Source organism: Trachinotus anak, unplaced genomic scaffold (assembly GCF_046630095.1).
Source record: "Trachinotus anak isolate AG129_WGS33_773 ecotype Australia unplaced genomic scaffold, CSIRO_AGI_Tana_v1 ptg000003l, whole genome shotgun sequence".
Lineage (NCBI taxonomy): Eukaryota > Metazoa > Chordata > Actinopteri > Carangiformes > Carangidae > Trachinotus > Trachinotus anak.
The window spans coordinates 16,482,732-16,503,051 of NW_027273854.1; the positions used below are offsets into that span (position 1 = coordinate 16,482,732).

Here is a 20,320-nt window from a genome sequence, read left to right on the forward strand (position 1 = left end):
AGAGAGAATTAAAGTGATGCAAAAGGTAGCGTCTGTGGTCTTGCCTTGTTCATGAAGGTGCGGACATCATAGAATCTGAGGGACAAACCTCTTTGAAGATGTGTAAAGGTTTTTTCACTTTATTGTTGATGTTAAAGTTCCCCCAATGATTTGACCTTCTGGACCAATTCAAACATTGTGATATGAGCAAACCGCTCATGAAACATGTTCAATGAAATGTGAAAATTCAATTTTTAATGGACTTTTCTATTTCAAATTGGATAGTCTGCATAGTCTGGCTAAATTAAACCCATACAGGACACAGAAATGTTATTATTGGCTCCTCAGTGTAATCAGTACAAAAGCTGTACTAAAAAACGTATATAAACTTCTCCTGCAAAAATACTCAAACCAAAAATACACCCAGTGTAAGGTAATGAGAGTGCAAAAAATGTCGTGATTGATGTGGAAAATTTGATTGAATATTTACTGTTCAGTGCATCCATCCAGTGATTACAACAACTTTCTCCCAGACTGCTGTAGGCTCTATGCGTGTCTGCCAACATCCAACAAATGCAGTAACATTAGCGGATAAAATTCCACATATTACTTTGAAATGTTTATCACTTTATATTTTGTGCTTCAGTGACATTTTAAGGGACATTTACTTTCAGAGAAGAGCCACTATTTTTAGGAAAAACGATGTACATTGAAACTGTGGTAAACAAGATAGCTTCCTGTTTCCAGGTCCTCTCTGCTATTCCCCAAAATCCCTTGTGCTTACTGGGGTACCCCCAAAAGGCACAGTGCCATCTTTTGGCATTAAAGAGAATTGCATTAATATTGCTATTAGATACTATTACTATTCCCACCTGGCTACATAACAATAGTACTTCCATTATATAGCTCATGTCTTGGTTAGCATAGGATAGCTTTAATCTATATTATTCAACTAAAATGGTTTAGTATTGGGTAAACTATGATTAGGAACATATTATTCTATGCTTTAACTTTTTTGTCAGTTTGGTATTCATTTGCTGATGTTCACGGAGGCACTTTGTGACAAGTGTAGATACTTCACTAGATTTGGTTTTTTGAAGGTGGTTGAAAGGTGTGTCTGTGAGAGACAGCTAGAGACACGGAGGAGGGGCAATAATTTAAATGGGGATGTCATTCATCAGATCACACAGTCAACAACAGCGTGGTCCAAGCAGAACTGTGCGGAGGAAACTGTGTTTGTGTTTGTGTGTGTGTGTGCACGGTTGTGTCAGCCAGCTCGACAAAAAGACTGTGGCAGATCATTCTTCTTCTGCAGAGAGGCAGATGAAAGAAAGAGAGAGGAGAGAAAAGAGCACTCGTTTATTTTGTCATTTCCAATTCTCCCCTTTGGTCCTCAGAAAATCACCTCCCCCCCCCCGGCTCTCCCTTCCTGTGTGTGTGTGTGTGTGTGTGTGTGTGTGTGTGTGTGTCCATCTAGTGTGTGTCTTAGTCCACAAGTGTCTGCCCATAGATTTTTCTATCAAAAGCTTTTCTGCATCGCATATACTGTATCCACCCAGTGGGAATCTTTAAAACTGTCTCACCTCTTCATACATACACACACTCTCACACGCCGGCCAACTAAATTCATAATTATTCTCAACTACTTTGATGGAGTCCAGGGAAGAAGAAATGGGCCTGATTATTAAGAGGAAAAAGGCATCAGACTACCATGGTTTAGCTCCCTATACCTTCCTATCAATGGTTTGCTCACACAAAAGGCCCTCGCCTAGAGAAGAGCCTTTGAAGGGTGAATGCCGTCACACTTCTTGAAAAATTGGGTATTACTGGTTAGTTCAGCATGCATGCTATAAAAGCATAACATTTGTTCAAGATGGACCTTAAATTCAGAAACACTTACTACAAATGGAGGACACACAAATTTAATAGACATCCATATTTATGGTTGTGGCAAAAGCTTGAGTGTTGTGAGGGTGTTTTTTTTGGTTGGAATGAAATGTGCAGCTTAAAGGATAGGCTCATCACATGCTCATGTGTACATCGAGTGCATCACAGATCACTGTAATCATTCCTCCTGTCTCTGCTGGCCTTGAACCAAAACTAATATGAGGCTTCAGCAGTTGTACTTGGTCAAATCAAGTGGGTAGCTTCAGAGGTTGCAATCTTTTTAGAACAAAATCCATTCTGTTAACTGCAGCTCCGCAAGGAAAGCCTGACTAGGGAAACAGAGAAAGGGAATTTTGCACTAAAATAAGCATAACTTTGGAAAAAAACGCTTGATATGACAAAGTAAGGCTGCTGAAGCCTCAGATTAGTTTCGGTTACACTTAATTTATTTTTGCACAGAATGAGGACTGTGTATTTTGTCCCAACTCTTGCAATGGAATTATTGTAGGAAGTGATCTCAGTGCCTGGAAGAATGATTACAGCCACCAGTAACTCTTTCAATATACATTTGGATAAGTGATTGAGATAGCCTTAAAAATTGTGAACCCATCTTTAACTTGCAATATATTTTGCAGTTTTTTGGGCACATTTTACAGTTTCCTGCAGAAAATGTTTTAATGATATAATGAGGTGCACAGCATTCAGTTAAGAAAAACAAAATCTATCTATCATTATGACTTATTATGACTGCAATTATTGCAAAACACAAACAAACATAATTAAATGATAAATGCCATGGCTGTGAGAAAATTATAGTGGATATACTGCTATCTGATAATTAGGATAAAAATGTCTTGTAATTACATAATCTTTTTGTTATCAATATAACTGAGAAAACACTGCAACAGCAAACAAACTTGGACTACAAATCCCTATATAATATCTGAGGAGGTAAGATGGCAGACTTTAAGAGCAACCTAAGAGAGATCAGTCTATTTCTGTATATATGTACTGAGCAGTCCCGCTGGTTTAATGTTGTCCCACTCATGATGATGCTGTCAAGATTAGTCAGTGACATCAATGGTTCCCAAAGCCTCAAACCAAGAAGGAAATAAAGGCAAATTAAAGCAGGTACTGTGAAGTAATTGTAGTCCTGTTTTCTCAGCCGGCAGCGACTACTGACTGACTGTGAATCCCAAACCAGTTCACCAATAGGTATAACTGCTCATTTAATCTTCTTAAAGTGCTACTTAAATCTTAACTTGCAGTTTGTTCTCTTACAGACAGGTGAACATGCATTTTAGAGGGCATCTCCTCCTCCTATTTTGATCTTTTTTCTGAGACAGTTTTAATGAACCATAAAACAGAAATACTTTGACATTATATATTGTAGAATGATTTTCCCGTTTTTTCTGCAGGAATCTTTTAGATTTATAGCAGAGGATAGCATGAGTTTCCTCTTCAACACACTGGTTGTTTAATGTAAGCATCCTCTGCTCTGCACCGATAATTTCTTAAGCTTAAAGCTATACACACACTTGTTAACCACTAAGAACTTATGGCACCCAACAGGGGACAGTAGTCACATTCACACACACTGTATAGCTGACATGTAATTGAAAAGAGGATTTAAAAAGCTCTTCTGCTAAAGTGTCAGAGACATTTCTAGGTTGGTCATTTTAATTTCTCAGGGATTTAATGAGCCTGTTGAGGTCCTTGCCCCTAGCTCCCGTTAATATTGACCCAGGCTCACAGCCACTACTGCAGCTTTTTATTGTCACACTGATAGCAGTCTGTGTTACAACCACAGTTAAATCCGGGTCAACCGTCTTAGCGAATTTATTTTAAGGCTGTGAACCACTTATGTTAAGCATTTAGAAAAAGCACATCAATATACTGCAAATTTATGAATGTCCATTCCCCAACAATTGAGTGGGAGGTGAAACCCATGAAAGAGAAATCATTTGACTTTGAAATACGTTGATGGCACTGTGTTTGTCTTGGGTTGCACTCCACTGGCAAACACTGGCTGCCCATTGTTTTGCTATGAAGACAATAATGGAATCTGATATATGACTCAGTAAAGAGTGATGATGACAGGAGTTGAAAGACAGACCGGAGGAAAAGTTGGAGAGGGAGAGAGAGAGAGAGATGGATGAATGGATACAGGGATGAAATGTTTTGCATTGCTTAGGTTAATGGATTTGTGATGCCTCTCACTAAGGATTGATTGCAGCTTGTTGATGTCTGCTAATGGAAGACGGAAGGCAGAGAGGACGGACAGGAGGAAGAGAGAAGGGAGGAAGAAAAGGGAAAGGAGTAAACAAGGCGTTCAAATGATCATGTAGGAACTTGGTTGAACTTATTCTGCCACAACCAGAGAGGGAGAAATGGAACAAAGAATGAGACAAAATTAGCAGGAAGAGAGAGAGAGAGATGGGTGGGGAGGGTAGGATGGAGAGGGACAAACAGGAGGCAGGAGGAAGAGGACAATTTAAAAGACCTAAGTCCATCCAAGTAAAGGAAAAAAGTTAACTGTAAGTATGCAGTCCTGTTAATGACCACTAAATGCTTGTATCTAGATATATGGGGCTGTGGTGAAAAACCAAACAAATTTACCAATTTACCAGCGTTATGTTGCCCAGTATAAGGCCCTGACCCACATTAAGAAATTAGGTAAGGGAGTGTGTTTGTTTACATGTCTGGGTCGTGTATATTTGGGTCTGATATCAGGGCAGATGGAAGTCATAATGTGAGACAGTTTGGATCTAATTACAGCAAAATAGCCACAGATAATTATAAATATAATTACAAATTAGGTTGATTATAAACCAAAGTCAATACGTTGTTAATGTCAACTTTTATAAAACTGTACTTTAAATGGGCCACAAATGCAGGTGTGTGTGTGTGGAGGAGGGGATGTGTGGTTGGGTTACTGTAACTGTCAGTTAATATTGATGAACTAATCTCTGTGTTCTGTTTTATTATATGTTTCATCTTTGTTATAATGTGTTTGTGTGTGTGTGTGTGTGTGTGTGTGTGCGCGTGTGTGTTGGTATGGAGCAGGTGGGCTATAAAATGTAAAATGCTGTTGCACCTCTATCTACTTCCATGATAAAGTGTGTATTTGTGTGTGTGTGTGTCTTCCTGGATCTGGCGTGTGTGTGTGTGTGTACACATGTATTATGTAATCTGTCTTCCTACTGTCTCCAGCCGTAATGTCAGTAATAAAGTTAATTGGGTCTTTGGCCCAAAACATTTGTTGGTGTGTGTGCGTGTGTGTGTGTGTGTGTGTGTGTGTGTGTGTGTGTGTGTGTGTGTGTGTGTGGTGTAGTGTCTGGTTTCAAATAATGCTGAGACTCATTCACCACAGGGGAAATCTTGATGGAGAGAGAAACAAAAAGCTTACCTTGTGACTTGTGTCTTTGTAGACGGTGTATGTATGTGTGTGTTTGAATCAGGAACCCTTCCCCTCTCAGCTTTAAGTCTGTATGACATCTTTCAAATACACTGTGTTTTGCTCTAAATTGCCCTGTGTATGAAACTATTCTCTCTCTCTCTCTCTCTCTCTCCCTCCCCCTCTCTCACTCACCCACACATAAGCACAGAGCACACACAGTCTGTTACACACTCTTATGCTGTGGAGCATGCACTGAATGCAGTGAACTGGTTTAGTGGAGTTTGTTGTACCAGTGACAGTTTGTGACAGACATGTTGAAGCTGCTGACCTGCTGTGATGTTTCAGAAAAAAAGCCCTCTATAGTTTCTGCTGCTGCATCAATGACACTATTGTATTGCATGTTAAGGAAACTAGGAAAACAGCACCTTAAATCCATCTTGAAAATCAGCAGAAAGAGAATGGGTGAATGTGATCATTTGCTTCCTTTCACATTTAATTAAAAAAGGATTCACAGCATAAAACTAATAATTTGAATATGTTTGACAATATGATGATAGCACAGACACAGACTGGACCTGGAAAATTAGTTAAACGCGGCATGATAAGTGTCAGGTGAGGATATGAGGCCTCTCCTGTCCTCACACTGCAATTTGAAAGCTGAGGCTCCTGGTGTTTAGTTTTTTCGCTAATTAATAAAAGTTAATTACCACTGAATGAGGCCATGTGCCTTCAGTCTGCTCATTTCAAGTGCCACTGTCGTTTGAAGTATGAATGCGCTTCAGTCCTCATACAATGATTGAACAGAGAAATGAAACACAGGAATGAAGGCGCAATTTGTGAAATGCCATAACTTTGTGACTGTACCTGTCTGTGACTTCAAAAGACCCAAGAGTGACTGCTTCAGAAGAAATAGTCCACTGTTACAATCTCAGCAACCAAAGTGTGAACTATACAATGTGTAAATATACAGTACCAATATAGTATACATATAATATATAATATAATATATATATATATATAAATAGATTAGTTACATAAGTATAACAATTACAATTTACTTATAATACAATTATACATATATGGGCAATATATGGAATATACTTATACTATACAGGAATACTATGAAATATATATATATATATACATATACACATATATACATATATATATATGATAGAAATCAAAGAGAATCCTGTGTACTCTTCTAAAATAATATAAGAGCACATTAATAACAGTAATAATAATAAATAATAATAAGTAATAATAATTTAGTGATACGCTTCCAAATACTGGGAGGTTTACATGTGCTGTCATCCACATGCAATAATCATTATACAGTCCAGAGGTCTGGAGGCTGGAGAGTATGTTCAGTGTGACAACCCAGGGGCCAGATGCATAAAACTCTGTGTAGATTCATGAGTAAATATAAACAGAAATATTCATACGCATTCTTTGCATCAGAATTATAAAGGCGTGCAAACACATGATTCCGGTGTATAAAGCTCACTCACTGAGAAACTGGGCACACAGACACAGGAATAATTTCCACTCCCACAGTTAGCCGTAAATGGATGAAGACACTCCCTTAATCCATCACTTTGCAGACAAAAACAAGTGATCAAGCATGGCACAGAAAAGAATGACAGAAAAGAAACCCAATTCCACTGATTGTTGATCGGATTACAAACGGGAGCTCCTCAGTGTACTTTAGTACAATAACTCTTCAGTGTTGTTTTACGCTTAACTTGTCGGAATTGAAAAGACATCTTAAGTAGGCCACCAGACATGAGTCTGAAATTGTGATTAGTAAATGAGGATATGATATTAGGAAACACTGAGCACACATTGAACACAACAAATTTCTGTTTATGAATTGTCAAATCCTTTTGCTGTGTAAACAGCAAAACCTATAATGACATTAATGAATGCAAACTCCATGAAGTTGGCTGTTTTGTTTTTTGTTAAATTCTGTGTCTCCTCTTTGTTTTTCATTTTCACTCCACTGTATCTAACTTAGCTCGCTCTAAAAAAAATGTGCACACATGGTCAAAAGAATGCGAGACGTGTGCACAGTCACACCGCACATTCTGTGCCCATAAACACCAATTCATGTGGCATGATTTTTGTGTGTATGCATCATTTACGCATCTGGCCCCAGGTGTGCTTATGTTTGTGTGTCTGGAATTGAAGGAATGGTGGGAGGAATGGGAGGTGTGGCGTTATTGGCTGGTTTGGTCTGATGGTGTGTGGAAGTGGTCTGTGACAAAATGAGCTGCCCATCTCCCACAGAAAGTTTCACTGAAGAGGGTTGAAACATGTCGTTATATACTGGCCTTTGGTTGTACTCCATATCAATGAGAAGAATATTCAGATGATGTGAACTCTGATCATCTTTACCTTTTGCAGACAAGAAAATGTTTAAACTTGGTCAACTTTCTTGAGACAGGAAAAAAAACAAGCAAACAGCTCTGGTGACAGCAGCTTTATTGAATCGATGTTCACTTCCATTTCTATGTCATCTGAAGACACGATTGTATTGGACAGTATTTTTATAATCAAGTGATTTTTGTGAATAGTGGAGCGTTAACACATCTAAAACAATTGTCATCATTGTCTGAAAAGAGGGTTCTTCGATTGTTCACAAAAAAAAAAGGGCATTTCATCTACGGCCTGGCTCCCCGTGTATAAAACAAGTGCCATTAAGTGCTGTCTCATACACTTTGTGGACATGATGTGATTGTATTGATCTGTTCTGGTTGTCTGATTGCAGCCCTCTGGGTGCAATATCACTAAGAGCTTTAAAGCCATACAGATTGACTTTAACCTTCTCACCGTCACCTCCAACACAGTTACACACCTTTTCATTTGTCATACTATGCTACAGTCATAGACCTGGGATTTCATTACCCTATAATTGGAACAAATCAGGAATTATGCTTTGCACTTTGTCCCTGCAAAATTACTTTTTCACTCTTCATTTATTTAACCTTTAATCAACCGGTTTAGCCTTTTCACCCTTTTTCCCTGGATACTGAGTTCAGAATGTATTTTTGTTTGTTTGCTTATTCACTTGAGGTTTACACCACAGTTTCCTTCCTTCATTATAAGAGTATTCCACCTTATTAGGTACAAAATGGAATCCAGTGGATTGTCTGGTTATATAAGTCTTTTACTTACATAAGCCTAGAACAGATAGCTCATGGCAGGGATTCCAACTGTTTGTTTAATAAAGTGATATCTAACTCAAAAAGTTGCCTTGAAAAAGATATACCCTGGCATGAACTGCGATATGGACCATACGCATCTTTTCCCCATGCAGTCCCTTAAAAGCTCCCTCGAATATCGCCCTTGTGGCAGGGTGATATTAGCCTGGGGAAGCATGTCCTGGCTGACAGGAACAGGCTTGTCCCCCACAGCAGCCACTGTTGTCCGTGTGTCCTGCTTTACATGTCCTTGAGCAACACACTGAAGCACTGCTACCTGCTCCACTTTTCTGTTTAGTGAGAGCCTCAGCTAAATCACTAAACTTGTAGAAGCCAGAGTGTGTGCATGCTTTTGAAATCACAGAAGTATTTTTTTGCACATGTATTGTCTTGGCAGATAAACTCTCTCACGCAGGCATAATGGATACAGGGAAGTTCTGCTCAACATAAAAATAATGAAGATGAGTGGGGTTTTTTTTCTCTCTCTCTGCTGGGGATGAAGAGAACAGAGGGAGAAAAGAGCCCATGGGCACAAGCAACAAAACACGCAACAACAGTCCAATGTAGGCTAGCATCTGTGTGTATGTGTGTATGTTTGTGTGTGTGTGTGTACTTTAAAGGCAGACTCTGAGCGAGGCTAACTACAGCTGTGCTTAATGCAGATTAAACAAAATGAAAGTTTTCTGGGGTTAGAGGGGGATTTTGTTCTTTTAACACATCAGTCTTTTGAGTTGAAGAACAATTTCACTCAGTTCTTCTTTTGTATCCAGAACTTGACCTATCAGTGTTGTGCATCTCCATAAAAGAGCCCATAAATCATTGCAGGTGTCCGTAATGTGCCTGCAGGTAATTAATTGCTGTGGTCTTTGAGCCAAGCTGAGCCGAGTGCACAGGGATGAGACAGGAAGAAAAAACACTGGCTTTTTGTTTTGCCTTTCAATACCACCACTTCTTTTCATCCTTGATTTTATGTCCCGTTTACTGTTTCTTTTATCTCTGTGTCTTCTTATTGTATAGACACAATCTCAGTAATGGAATTTCTTTGAGCATCAGGCAGTGGCTTGCTTAATGACATTTCAGCAGGTGGTTGGTGTCACCCAGACAGTCTGGCACCTCACTTCTTCCTGACTATTTTCTCACAATTTCCCACTCAAAAGCTTGAGTTAGGGTAACTAAAAGAAACATTTGCTGCAGGTTAGCAGCCATGAGCAGAACAGAAGGATGTGTGGGTTGAATTTTTTTTTTTTTTTTTTTGGCATCTGCATGTGTAGTGACATCCATTAGAAAGCTTAAGTGAAACCAGGACTTTTGAGTTCTGGTCCAAAAGTTTCCTAGATCAACTGTAATTGAAAAAATCTTAGCTGTTAAAAATCAAAAGAAGAGGTGAGTCCATGGGCAAGTTCAGACCCTTTTAAGAGGAGCTAAAAGTGAAGAAATTTGTAGGGTGTAGAGTTTGAAAAAAATGGATGAAACCAAGTTACAATATAAGTATTTTCAGTAAATAAATAAATTTTCTTGCTAGCATTTTTTTTTTTCGTAAGACCACAAAGTAACTGTTGTTAAACATGAAAATCATAAAGGTTACAACAGCGAGGGCTGGCAATTTGGCATTGAATACAGAAAGTAAACCACAGGAACTTTTTTCTGTCTGTATGAGAGGATGGCAGGGATACAGGAGTGCTAAATGAGAGACTGCATGGAGGCACAGAAGGTAGTGGAACAGAGGCTAGCCCAGAGGTGGCATTGTAACTTCGGCTCGGTTGACGTTAAAATGCACATAGTGTTTCTGTGCATTTGATAACCAAGCACATCTTTCAGCCATGTATGGCAGTGAAATGAACAATGAGCAGCTGGCATCACGTGAAGTGCCCCACAACTATGCTTTACCTTTGTGTTCCCAACCCTTCACACTGCCCTTGCAAATGGTGTTTTACGAGCATGCTAGGGCTAGAGGCTAATTGTGTAACAGGCTAATCGCTAACACAGGCTAATTACTTGTAGCTAAACTTGCAGGTCATATGATTTCAGATCACTGAAATTGTGTGTGTGTGTGTGTGTGTGTGTGTGTAAATATGCATGTGTGTTGTGGCTGCATGAGTGCAGTGCAGGTGTGCAGCTATATGAGCCCTCGTGTTTGATTAAAAATATCTAGCTTGATTGTGGCATACCAGAGGGAGACTGAGGTGTTAATTGGCTGTGTGTGTGTGTCTGTGTGTGTGTGTGTGTGTGTGTGTGTGTGTGTGTTTGCACATGGAGTCACAGTGCTTAAATAACAATCAAAGAACGCCTGCTGTGGATCAGCCTGCCACGACAGGATGCAACATGCAAGCACACACACACACACACACACATAAAGCAGACAATGTAAATCAGTGTCCCTGGAACCATATGGTATATCCTGATCTTTAACTTCATTATGTTTAGATGGGTTTATAACACAGTGTGTGTGTGTGCAATGATTTCATTGTAGCGAGCAGTTCCACCTAATATCATACCTAACGTTCTTCGCTATAGCCAGTGATACGGCGAGTGAGGAACTAATCAAGATAAGAGTGGGAGGTGACGAAGTTGAGGTGATCATGTGCATGAGTGTATTTGTGTGTATGTGTGTGCGTACTTGTGATTGTGATGTAGAATTATGTGCAGAGACTTATTTGGGTATCTGGGACAGTCATTCAGCTCTCTTGCCTGCTGGCTAATACACACACACGCACACACAGAGTTTCAGCACAACATAACTCCACTTTTCTTTCATCTGCAGTCCCTCCTTTTCCTTTACACCTTATCTCTGTCTCTTGCTGTCCTCTGTTACCTCTGTGATGTTATAGATAAACATGGGCCATCTGGGTACAGCTAACTCTCCAGTGGTACCACCAGCCTGTTAGCTTTAAATATTCCTTCTTTCTCAACACTTCTTAGCCGCCTGACAGCAGAGACTATCAAATACATGAAAATTGACTAATATTCTGACAAGCTGACAAGCTGTTCCAAAAATACAGGCTTTGAAAGAGAATCTGAGCAGGTATCACATTTTGTGCAGGTGGACAGGTGCTTCCCATTTCCAAACTTTTCTTTTCACCCAGACATACTTCTGTATGTTTATGTTTGGATTTTTGGAAATAATAGACTTGGAGAGCAAAGCTGTTCATGTGTTCTCAAACAGCACATGTCAAAGATAGAATCATTTCCTTTAATGATGAAAAACTGAAGTCACTGAAAGTGACCAGTAGAGTTTTTGACTACTTCACAAGCTGGTCTCCAGTGTTCTATTGTCTACAACATTCAAACAAAACTGTATTTGTTAAAAGAAAAACTACACAGTAACTTTAACTATGGGAATTCTTGTTAAAAATGAGTTTATGTCAGAAAGATGTCTCCAATACCATTTTATTTGTGCAATGGGTTAGAGGAACATAGATATACTCCTATCTAGAGGCATGTGGCCCTCCAGTCAATGGTTTGACCAGTTCGACCAGACCAAAACCTAAAAACCAACTTACTTTACATCAGTAAACAAAGTGAGCTTTAGTAGAGACATCCCTCTCCCCAGCAACGTTTTCCAGCTCCTCCTAGGAGATCCTGAGGCGTTCCCTGGCCAGATGAGATATATAATCTATCCAGTGTGTTCTCTCCCTGAGGCCTCCTACCAGTTGGATGTGCCTGGAAGACCTCCAATGGAAGATGCCCAGGAGGCATTCTAGCCAGATGCCCAAACTACCCCAACTGGCTCCTTTCCTCCTTACTATGATGTCTTTCCGGGTGTCAGAGCTCCTTACACTATTTCTAAGGCTGAGCCCAGCCACCGTGCAAAAGAAACTCATTTCAGCCACTTGTCGCTACCCTAGAATATGACCCCTAGGGGTGTATCAACAGTAATAAACATGTGGCCAAGGGATGGGATGGTCACGGTTTGGTAAGATTTGGGCACAAGAGCTGCTTGGTTATAGGTTTCGAAAAAGATTTGGGAAGGAAGGTTTGGTTTAAAATAAATATTTCCACATGGCTGAGGTTGTGGAACTGTCATGGATAAAAGAAACAACACTAACAGGGGCAGCTGTGCCTCAGGAGGTAGAGCTGGTCATTCAAAAATCAGAAGTTTGGTGGTTCAATTCTCGACTCCTCCAGCCTGCATGTTGAAATTTCCTTGAGCAAGACACTGACCCAACATTGCTGTATCATTGATGTGTAAATGATAGAAAAAGCACTGAGTGAATGGGTGAATTTGGCTTGTGGTGTGAAGTGCTTTGAATGGTTTTTAAGCCTAGAAAAGTGAATTCCATTTACAGTTACCATATCAGTTTCACATGGGAAATGAGCAGCGGTCTCCTGTCTGAAAGTCCTGCATTTTCTGGAGCTATCCATCCACCACAACCTCTGCAAACACATCCTCCTTCATTCCCATCACAATTAAAACAGCTACTAGAGGTCGCCTAACAATAAAACATTACTATGGGTTATAATGAGCTGCTTGCACAGATGACCTATGGAATCATATTTTACAGGACAGTCGTTTTCATAATATCCATCCTTCCTCCACACACATACCACACACAGACATGTTGGTGTAGCCCAAGTATAGTTAAAATGCTTAGCGTGCTTGGCCAGCCCTGTTATATAACATCATCACACTGCCCTAACTCCGGCTTGCCTCACAGTGATGACACCCCTGTGTGTGGATTTGTGTTTGTGTTGTCTGTGTATGCAAATATGCAAGGATACATGTGTGTGTGTGTGTGTGTGTGTGTGTGTGTGTGTGTGTGTGTGTGCAACCATGCAGTGATATTCCCAGTTGTGTAATTTTTTTGTCATTAGTGTCATAGTTAATTTCTGTGTGACCATATTTGTATCATTTGTGTCTTTGTTTAGGAGTTGTCCTTTGTGAATGCATGCACCCACTGAGTACACCATACGAATACTGGGTAGGGCCCGTCTTTGCTCACGGGTCTTCGTGGCATTGATTCCAGAAGAGATTGTGTTCCATGTTGACATGATTTCATCCCATAATTTCTGCAGATTTGTCAGCTATGCCCACTGCAGCCTCAGCTTTCTGTTCTTGGCAGCAGTGGAGCCCTATGTGGTCCTCTGCTCTTGGAGCCCGTCTGGCTCATGATTGGATGTATTGTTCATTCAGAGATGCTTTTCTGCTCACCACAGCTGTAAAGAGTGATTATCTGAGTTAACATAGCCTTTCTGTCAGCCCCAACCAGTCTCTTCATTCACCTCTGACGCCTCTCATCGACAAATTCCACAGAACTGCTGCTCACCGGATGTTTTTTTTTTGGTTTTGTTTTCTTCATACCATTCTGACTAAACTCTAGAGACTGTTGTGTGTGAAAATCCCAAGAGATCAGAAGTATCAGAAATATTGGTCTGGCACCAACAATCATGCCAAAGTCAAAGTCACTGGGATCACATTTTTGCTCCATTCTGATGCTTGATGAGAACATTAACTGAAGCTCCTTACCTGCACCTGCAGGATTTTATTGCATTTATTGCATTTCACTGCTGGATACTGGATAATTGCATCAATAAGTCCGTGTACAGTTGTTCCTAATAAAGTGCTAGATGAGTGTATGTCAGTGTTTGTATGTCTGCTATGTGTATATGCTTAAGATTTATCCACTAACACGTCACAAAGTGGAGTTGGGCTACATTTTTAAAGCCCACACATCTAATGCAACATAAAGAAATACCAACCTAGAAACAAGCATCCATCCCACTAAAGGGGCCTTGATCAAAATGCTGAATCTCCATCACATCCTCAGGCAATGTTCTGTAACTGATGATGACCTCTGACCTCAATGTGGAAGGAGGAAGTAAATATACAAATTCCCTCTGAGCATCAACAGTGTGTCCCTTGTCATCAAGCCAAGCCAATGTGTTGTTGCCAAAAACCCACTCCAAAGCCACTGCATCATATTAAAATGCAATAAGAGAATAAGGCAGTTTTAACTTAATTCCTTAATTTTTTAGATAATACAAAATTAGAGAATATAGAATGAAGAGAATGAACCAGTTATGTCACACACAATATCTACAAAACTCTTGAAAATATGCAAGTCATGAACTTGCATGTGTATGTGGATATGTGTGTGCTTGCAAGCCACATGTGTGTGTCTGTTTTTTTAAACAAGGTCCCTGCCTGCAGGATGTGTCTTGGTGTCTTTGTCTCCATCATCACCCACCCTCCTAAATAGATCAGGTTCCTGAATCCCATCTGACACACAGAGAGAAAGGGAGACTTAGGGAGTGAGAAAGACAAGTTGTGAAAGTGAAATGAGTATCATGTAGCACCTCTTTGTCTTCTTTTGTCTCATCTTCTTTTCAGTGCAGCTCCTTGGAAATGACGTGTATAGAAGAGAGATAGAAGGACATCAGCAGCTGTCATGAGTGTATAGAGAGCTAATGCAGAGTAAAAGGTAATGTCTCTGTAATGACGACCAATGTGGGCAGGAATGAATCTTCACGACCTGTTAAAAATCTAATTTGCTGCCTCGTCGTCTCTACACGGGGATTAAAATGGAACAGAATCAGATTTTTCACTGTTTAGATAGCAATGAAGAGATAAGGTTTGTGTTACACGAGTGGAAAAATCTGATTTGAGCAGTCACTGCAAATGCTGCCAGTGAGGGGATGAGTTTCATTACAGATTCCCTCCGGCAGTTTTACCATGGATGACACGTCCAATTTCTGAGCATCCTGCATTCTCCCCTCCATGGGAACTTTCAAAAAAAAACAAGAGTAGGCCATGAGGGAAAGAACAGTACTGGAGGGATAAATAAAATGACCTATTCTGTTATGTACAAGGGAGTGCGTCACTCTCAGTTTTGCTGCTCTTGATGTGTGTTTCTATTTTCTGTGTGCTCATGAAAGTTGTATGTGTCAGTGTGAGAGGGATTGATAACAACATCCTCATCATCGCAGCCATATTCTCTCCTTGTGTCTCCACACACTGGTGTTACTGAGCTATCACTCCCCATCACATCACACACACTTCCCTCCTCCCTCCTGCACCTTTACAGCTTCCATCTTCATACATTGTCTACCAGCATGGTATCCAGAGTGATCACAGCGACGTATTTATGTATTACTATTAGTGCTAAAGGAGCTATTTGTAAGTTTTGCCATTGCTACATAGCCAACTAAAGCATTAACATCTGTTTACTTACCAGTCCAGTAGAAACATTGCAAAATTAATTTCTTTACTCTCCAAGAGCTGGCCCCAGAGATAGGAAGCAACGCCAGTGTTAACTCTTGCTTCTATCACCTTCTTATCTTCTACTGAAGTTAGCACGCTCACCAGCTGGCCCGTTCACTGTATATAAGATGGACGTAGCCTCTGTGACGTCACCCAAGAGCAGTATTAAAGCTCAGAGTGGGCTCCTCTGCCATAGCCATCTTGACAGTGCCCGCCTCCGCCTATTTCCTGGCTAATCCAAAAATGGGCGAAGAGGCGAGGCATGTGTGGAGTCGAGACTTCAGTGCCCGCCTGTCACTCAAAGGGGCCAGGCCCTCAAATATGCATAACTTTAAGCCTCAACAAAATTTAAACAGGTGAGTTACCCCCCACCCCCGTACAACGGTCATGAACATTGAAATTAGCTATATTTGTACCAGGCTGTTAATATGTTTATTTCTGCTGTTAAGTGTTGCATTTTAACATGGGAGTCTATGGGGATTGACTTTTCATCACTTTTGGAGCCAGCCTCAAGTGGCCACTGGAGTTTTTAACACTCCCCTTACTTCCAGTATGTCTCATCACTTTTTAATGTATACATCTTTTAAACACAAGTGTATGAAAGAGAGCCAATAAAAAAACTTAATGGTAAGAGTTGTCAGATCGACATTTGAAGTGTATTTATTGATTTCCAAACGTCAAATCTTGCACTGAATAACATGCAAGAAAACATTCCACCTTAGCTACCGGTAGCCATTGGGCTGTGAATTAAAGTGTTAAGTGGTAAAGCTGAAAAGGCATTGTTTCATTCATCATTTACTCCTCTGACATTTCTTAATTTGTGATGCATCTGCAAAGAAACATGACAAAGTCAGGCTATTAATCTTGGACAGCTGGTGCTGCTTTCACAGTGATGCTGGAAATGAAAGCTAGCTTAGCTACGTTTTCATAGCCAAGCCCATTAGAATACATGTTTTGAATGCAGCTTGATTTGCTCGGCACAAGTAAGTCAGTGAAATCATTCAAAACACTCGAAGACTAATTGGGTTCAGCTGCTCTATGCCACACTAATACAACCTACTACAACCATGGATTTCCTCTATTATAACACCATATAGCAAGATGTTTGGCTCACTGCTAGTGTCATATTCTCAACATGATGAAATGGGTAATAAAGTCAGTCTAACATATGATCATGTGGTCACAGTTGATTAATGTATGTACACTTGCCACTTTAGGCACAGTGGTTACATAACTTAGAAAACCAGCATTGGGCATACTCCGGTACTAAACCTCTGCTTATAGGTGATAGAGAAAAACTTCAGTCTAACATAAAGCAGTGCTGATTTGAAACCACTTAACTAAAGCACAATGCAAATTAAATGAAACACATCCAATCTTGCTGCTCTGTGCAAGTAGCTTTTTCAAACTGTACAAGAATGTATGAAAGCAAATTACTTCGTCTGATGGGAGGAAAATGAATCCTTTAATCTGCAGCTACTATTACTTTTTATCATCTTATACTGTATCTCCCTTTGCCCATTAGCAGGAATAGCCTAAAGGACAACTGGCACAAACTGGCACTCATAAAATTACTTGAATTATTATCCTTTTAAACCTTCAAATTAAATGTGAATTGTGGAAAACAGTAGCCTACTTGCATTGAAGAGCTGTGGTCACACAACAGAAGTGGAGAGCAGGGGACAATGTCCTCCTCTTATGATGAAAACAGGGGAGCTGAAAGAGAAAAGGCATGGCCAAAGAAAGAGAGATGAAAGAATATGAAAAAAAGAAATTATTAAAAGCCATTGTCCAGGACTGTAGGTTTCAATTTAGTTTGGATGGGGGTGAACATCTCTACTTCAGCTCTTAGACCCAAGTGTCCTCCCCTGCCCTTCACACCTCCCTTCTAAAAGTAAGGGGAAGCGTGCTTCACCATCTCTTCTCAAAACTAACCCTTTGGACATGTGATATTGGAAAAGGAAGATAAAAGGTAGCTTCAAATACTTCATCATAACTTCAAATACATATAATGTGATAAAAGTTTAACTGAATAGAAACTGAAAGAAACTAGTTCAGAGAGAGACATGGAAAGAGAAATTCCTCACTTATGTGGGGAGGTAGCCAGTCTCCAGTACCAGCTGGCCAATATTGGGTTATTTACACTCACAGGTGGTAATAATGCCATGAAATCCTTAATGAAACAAACAAGAAACCACAACAGCTGAGTACTGCAGCCAGTGCAACTCCTGAGATACAACTCCTCTCATGGCTCATCATTAAGGTATAAAGGCATAGAAATGTGTGACACCATGTTTTGTTCTACAGCCTGAGAATGAGACAGAAACATAACATCTGTTAGAAGAATGAAACACGGAGAGCAGATGTTTCCCCTAACCAAAGCTATCACTCTAAATTTACTTTCAGCATTTCTCTATTTCTACAATTGAAGTTTTATCATAGTCTGCTGATGATCTGCACAGTTATATATAAGACCAGCTAACACTCCTACGTTAAGCCTGTGAGCAGAACCCAGTGTGAGAGAAAAGGTCTAAAACATCTTTCTCATTACAGCTTTATGACCCAGGACCACTGTCCCATCTGCCAGTTACTAAATCAGTGTGAAATTTCAGCATCCATAATTCATTTGGATCTGGGAAGCAGGCCGAGGTCAAATGTCCATACTTCAGCTGCTCATATGGATTGGAGATGTAGGAAGAAATTCAACTGGAGAGGTGTGCCAGACATTGCTGCACTAAAACCTAAATCATTATAAAACCTTTTGTCTTTTCCGTTGACCAAGCCATTGCTCACTCCTCAGGCTAAATCAACCTCTCTGAATGTACACTACGTCATTCACAAACCAGTGTACTGTATGCTTCACTACATATAAAACAATTAGGCATCAGGTATTTTGTAATTTGTGTCAAACCTTCAGAGAGGGGGGTAAAAACCACCTCCAAACACCCAAAATAATCCTCGTCAAAAAAGTGAAGATGGGATGAAAGCATTGGTTTTGTGCAACTTGTCTCATTTTAGTTATAAAAAGTATGATTTTCAGGGTCCGCTGGAAGATTTTTCGACTGACTGAATGAGTGGACCCACAAGGGACTACCTTTCATGAAGCTTTCTTTGCTGGATTCTGTTCCACTTTAGCACATCCTTCTTTCCATTCCTCTCTTCCCATAAGCGAGCTCTCTGGTGAAAGACTTTCAGTTGTAGAAAAAAAGGGGCCCCTCTGCTCCTCTGTGTGAGAGCAATTCCTTGAAGGAAGGGAACAGAGTAATTAGAACTGGATTGGCCCTCTCAGCTGGGACAGTCCTGCCAACTTTTATGTAGCAGAGGTTTTGAGCAGTGTAAGCAGCACAGAGATTATCAGTACTACCTCAAATGATATCACTTTTTTATAAGACTGTGATGCACTGTAACAGTTTCCACACACTTATTAATATTTCACATTTTAAATGAAGCCTATTATGCAGCCTATTAAATTGCACATGGAGAAAGGCCCAGGTGGAAAGATGAAAGACATTTGCAAAATGCATAAATCAAACTGAGAGAAACTCAACTCAACTTTTTTGAAAACAGGTGCTCTTTCTTATAGGCAACACATCTTCTTGGCTGTAGTGCAGACAAAAAGTTATTGAAGAGTGGAAATACAGCTCACTGAGCTAAATAGCTTGCTAAGTGACTGTTAGCTAGCTCGCTAGCTTAGCTCTGTCGCTAACAGGACAATAGATTCAAGAGAAGTATTTGCACCATCAACTCCTGTCAAATTGTTATCAACCATTGCCGTTTTGCAATGCGGAGGAAATTAGGTAAAAGTAAATGGTGCAAAACAGCTAACAGGCTTACGATAGCTCCCTCTGTGGATTCTGTAGCTCTCAAAGGTCAGCACTGTCAAGATGGCGCAGTCAGCAGCATAAATGAATGTGTCAAAGGTCATAGTTGAACTCTGTGTGGAACATTTAAAGGGATTAATTTTGCATTGTCATGCTGATCCTCTGATTGTGTCCATTGCAATGAATAGATTTCACTTCAAAAATTTGCTGTTTTAAATCCTCATGGATAAAGGCCTTACTGCACAACATCAGACTGCATTTTACTGCATGAAGCTTTCTTGAAATAAATGAATAGATACATAAAAAGAGTACACCAAGTGTAAAACACAGGTGCTGCTGCAGGAGCAGGATGGATCTGAAGCAAAGGGCGTACCTTTATTCTCAGCCTCCCAGTCTGCACAGGTACCTGACAATTAGGCCATCCAGCTGGAGCTGTGGACAGGAAACGCCAAATGAAAACAGGACATAATTAATTGCAAACCAATAAAGTTGTACAACTGCTGACTCCCTTTTGATTGTATTAATCCAGATATTAAATTGGCTGCCAGAAAATGGCTGTGTATGTGAGCTATGACTGAAAGGCAAAGAATAATGTATTCAGCTTTTCACTGATAACACAGAATTGTAACACTGAGCCATTTGACATCATTTGAGATAACAAGAAATTAAACTTTACCCATACCAAATTGTGACAAAATCTCGCCATAATTTGAAAGTGTTCATATCTTTAGCTTGTCAGTTGCCAGCACAGTAGCCCTAAGTTTCCTAAGCTATTGTAAATAAAGAATTATTTCCTTTCTTTTTGCGGTTTGATGCACAGATGAAAAACCCC

The 20,320-nt window shown here is 40.0% G+C and overlaps 1 long non-coding RNA gene across 2 annotated transcripts; it reads right to left on the reverse strand.

Moving 5' to 3' along the window:
* Window positions 1-16,031: 16,031 nt before the first annotated feature.
* Window positions 16,032-20,098, reverse strand: LOC139608873 (uncharacterized). 2 transcript variants are annotated; one of them, XR_011685108.1, is made up of 5 exons: window positions 19,862-20,098; window positions 19,502-19,601; window positions 18,762-18,909; window positions 17,304-17,383; window positions 16,032-16,496 (listed from the first exon to the last, which is right to left on the reverse strand). It is a non-coding gene; the product is annotated as an uncharacterized lncRNA (long non-coding RNA). The 2 variants fall into 2 exon arrangements; XR_011685107.1 differs by lacking the exon at window positions 16,032-16,496 and having other exon boundaries at window positions 16,517-17,383.
* Window positions 20,099-20,320: the final 222 nt, after the last annotated feature.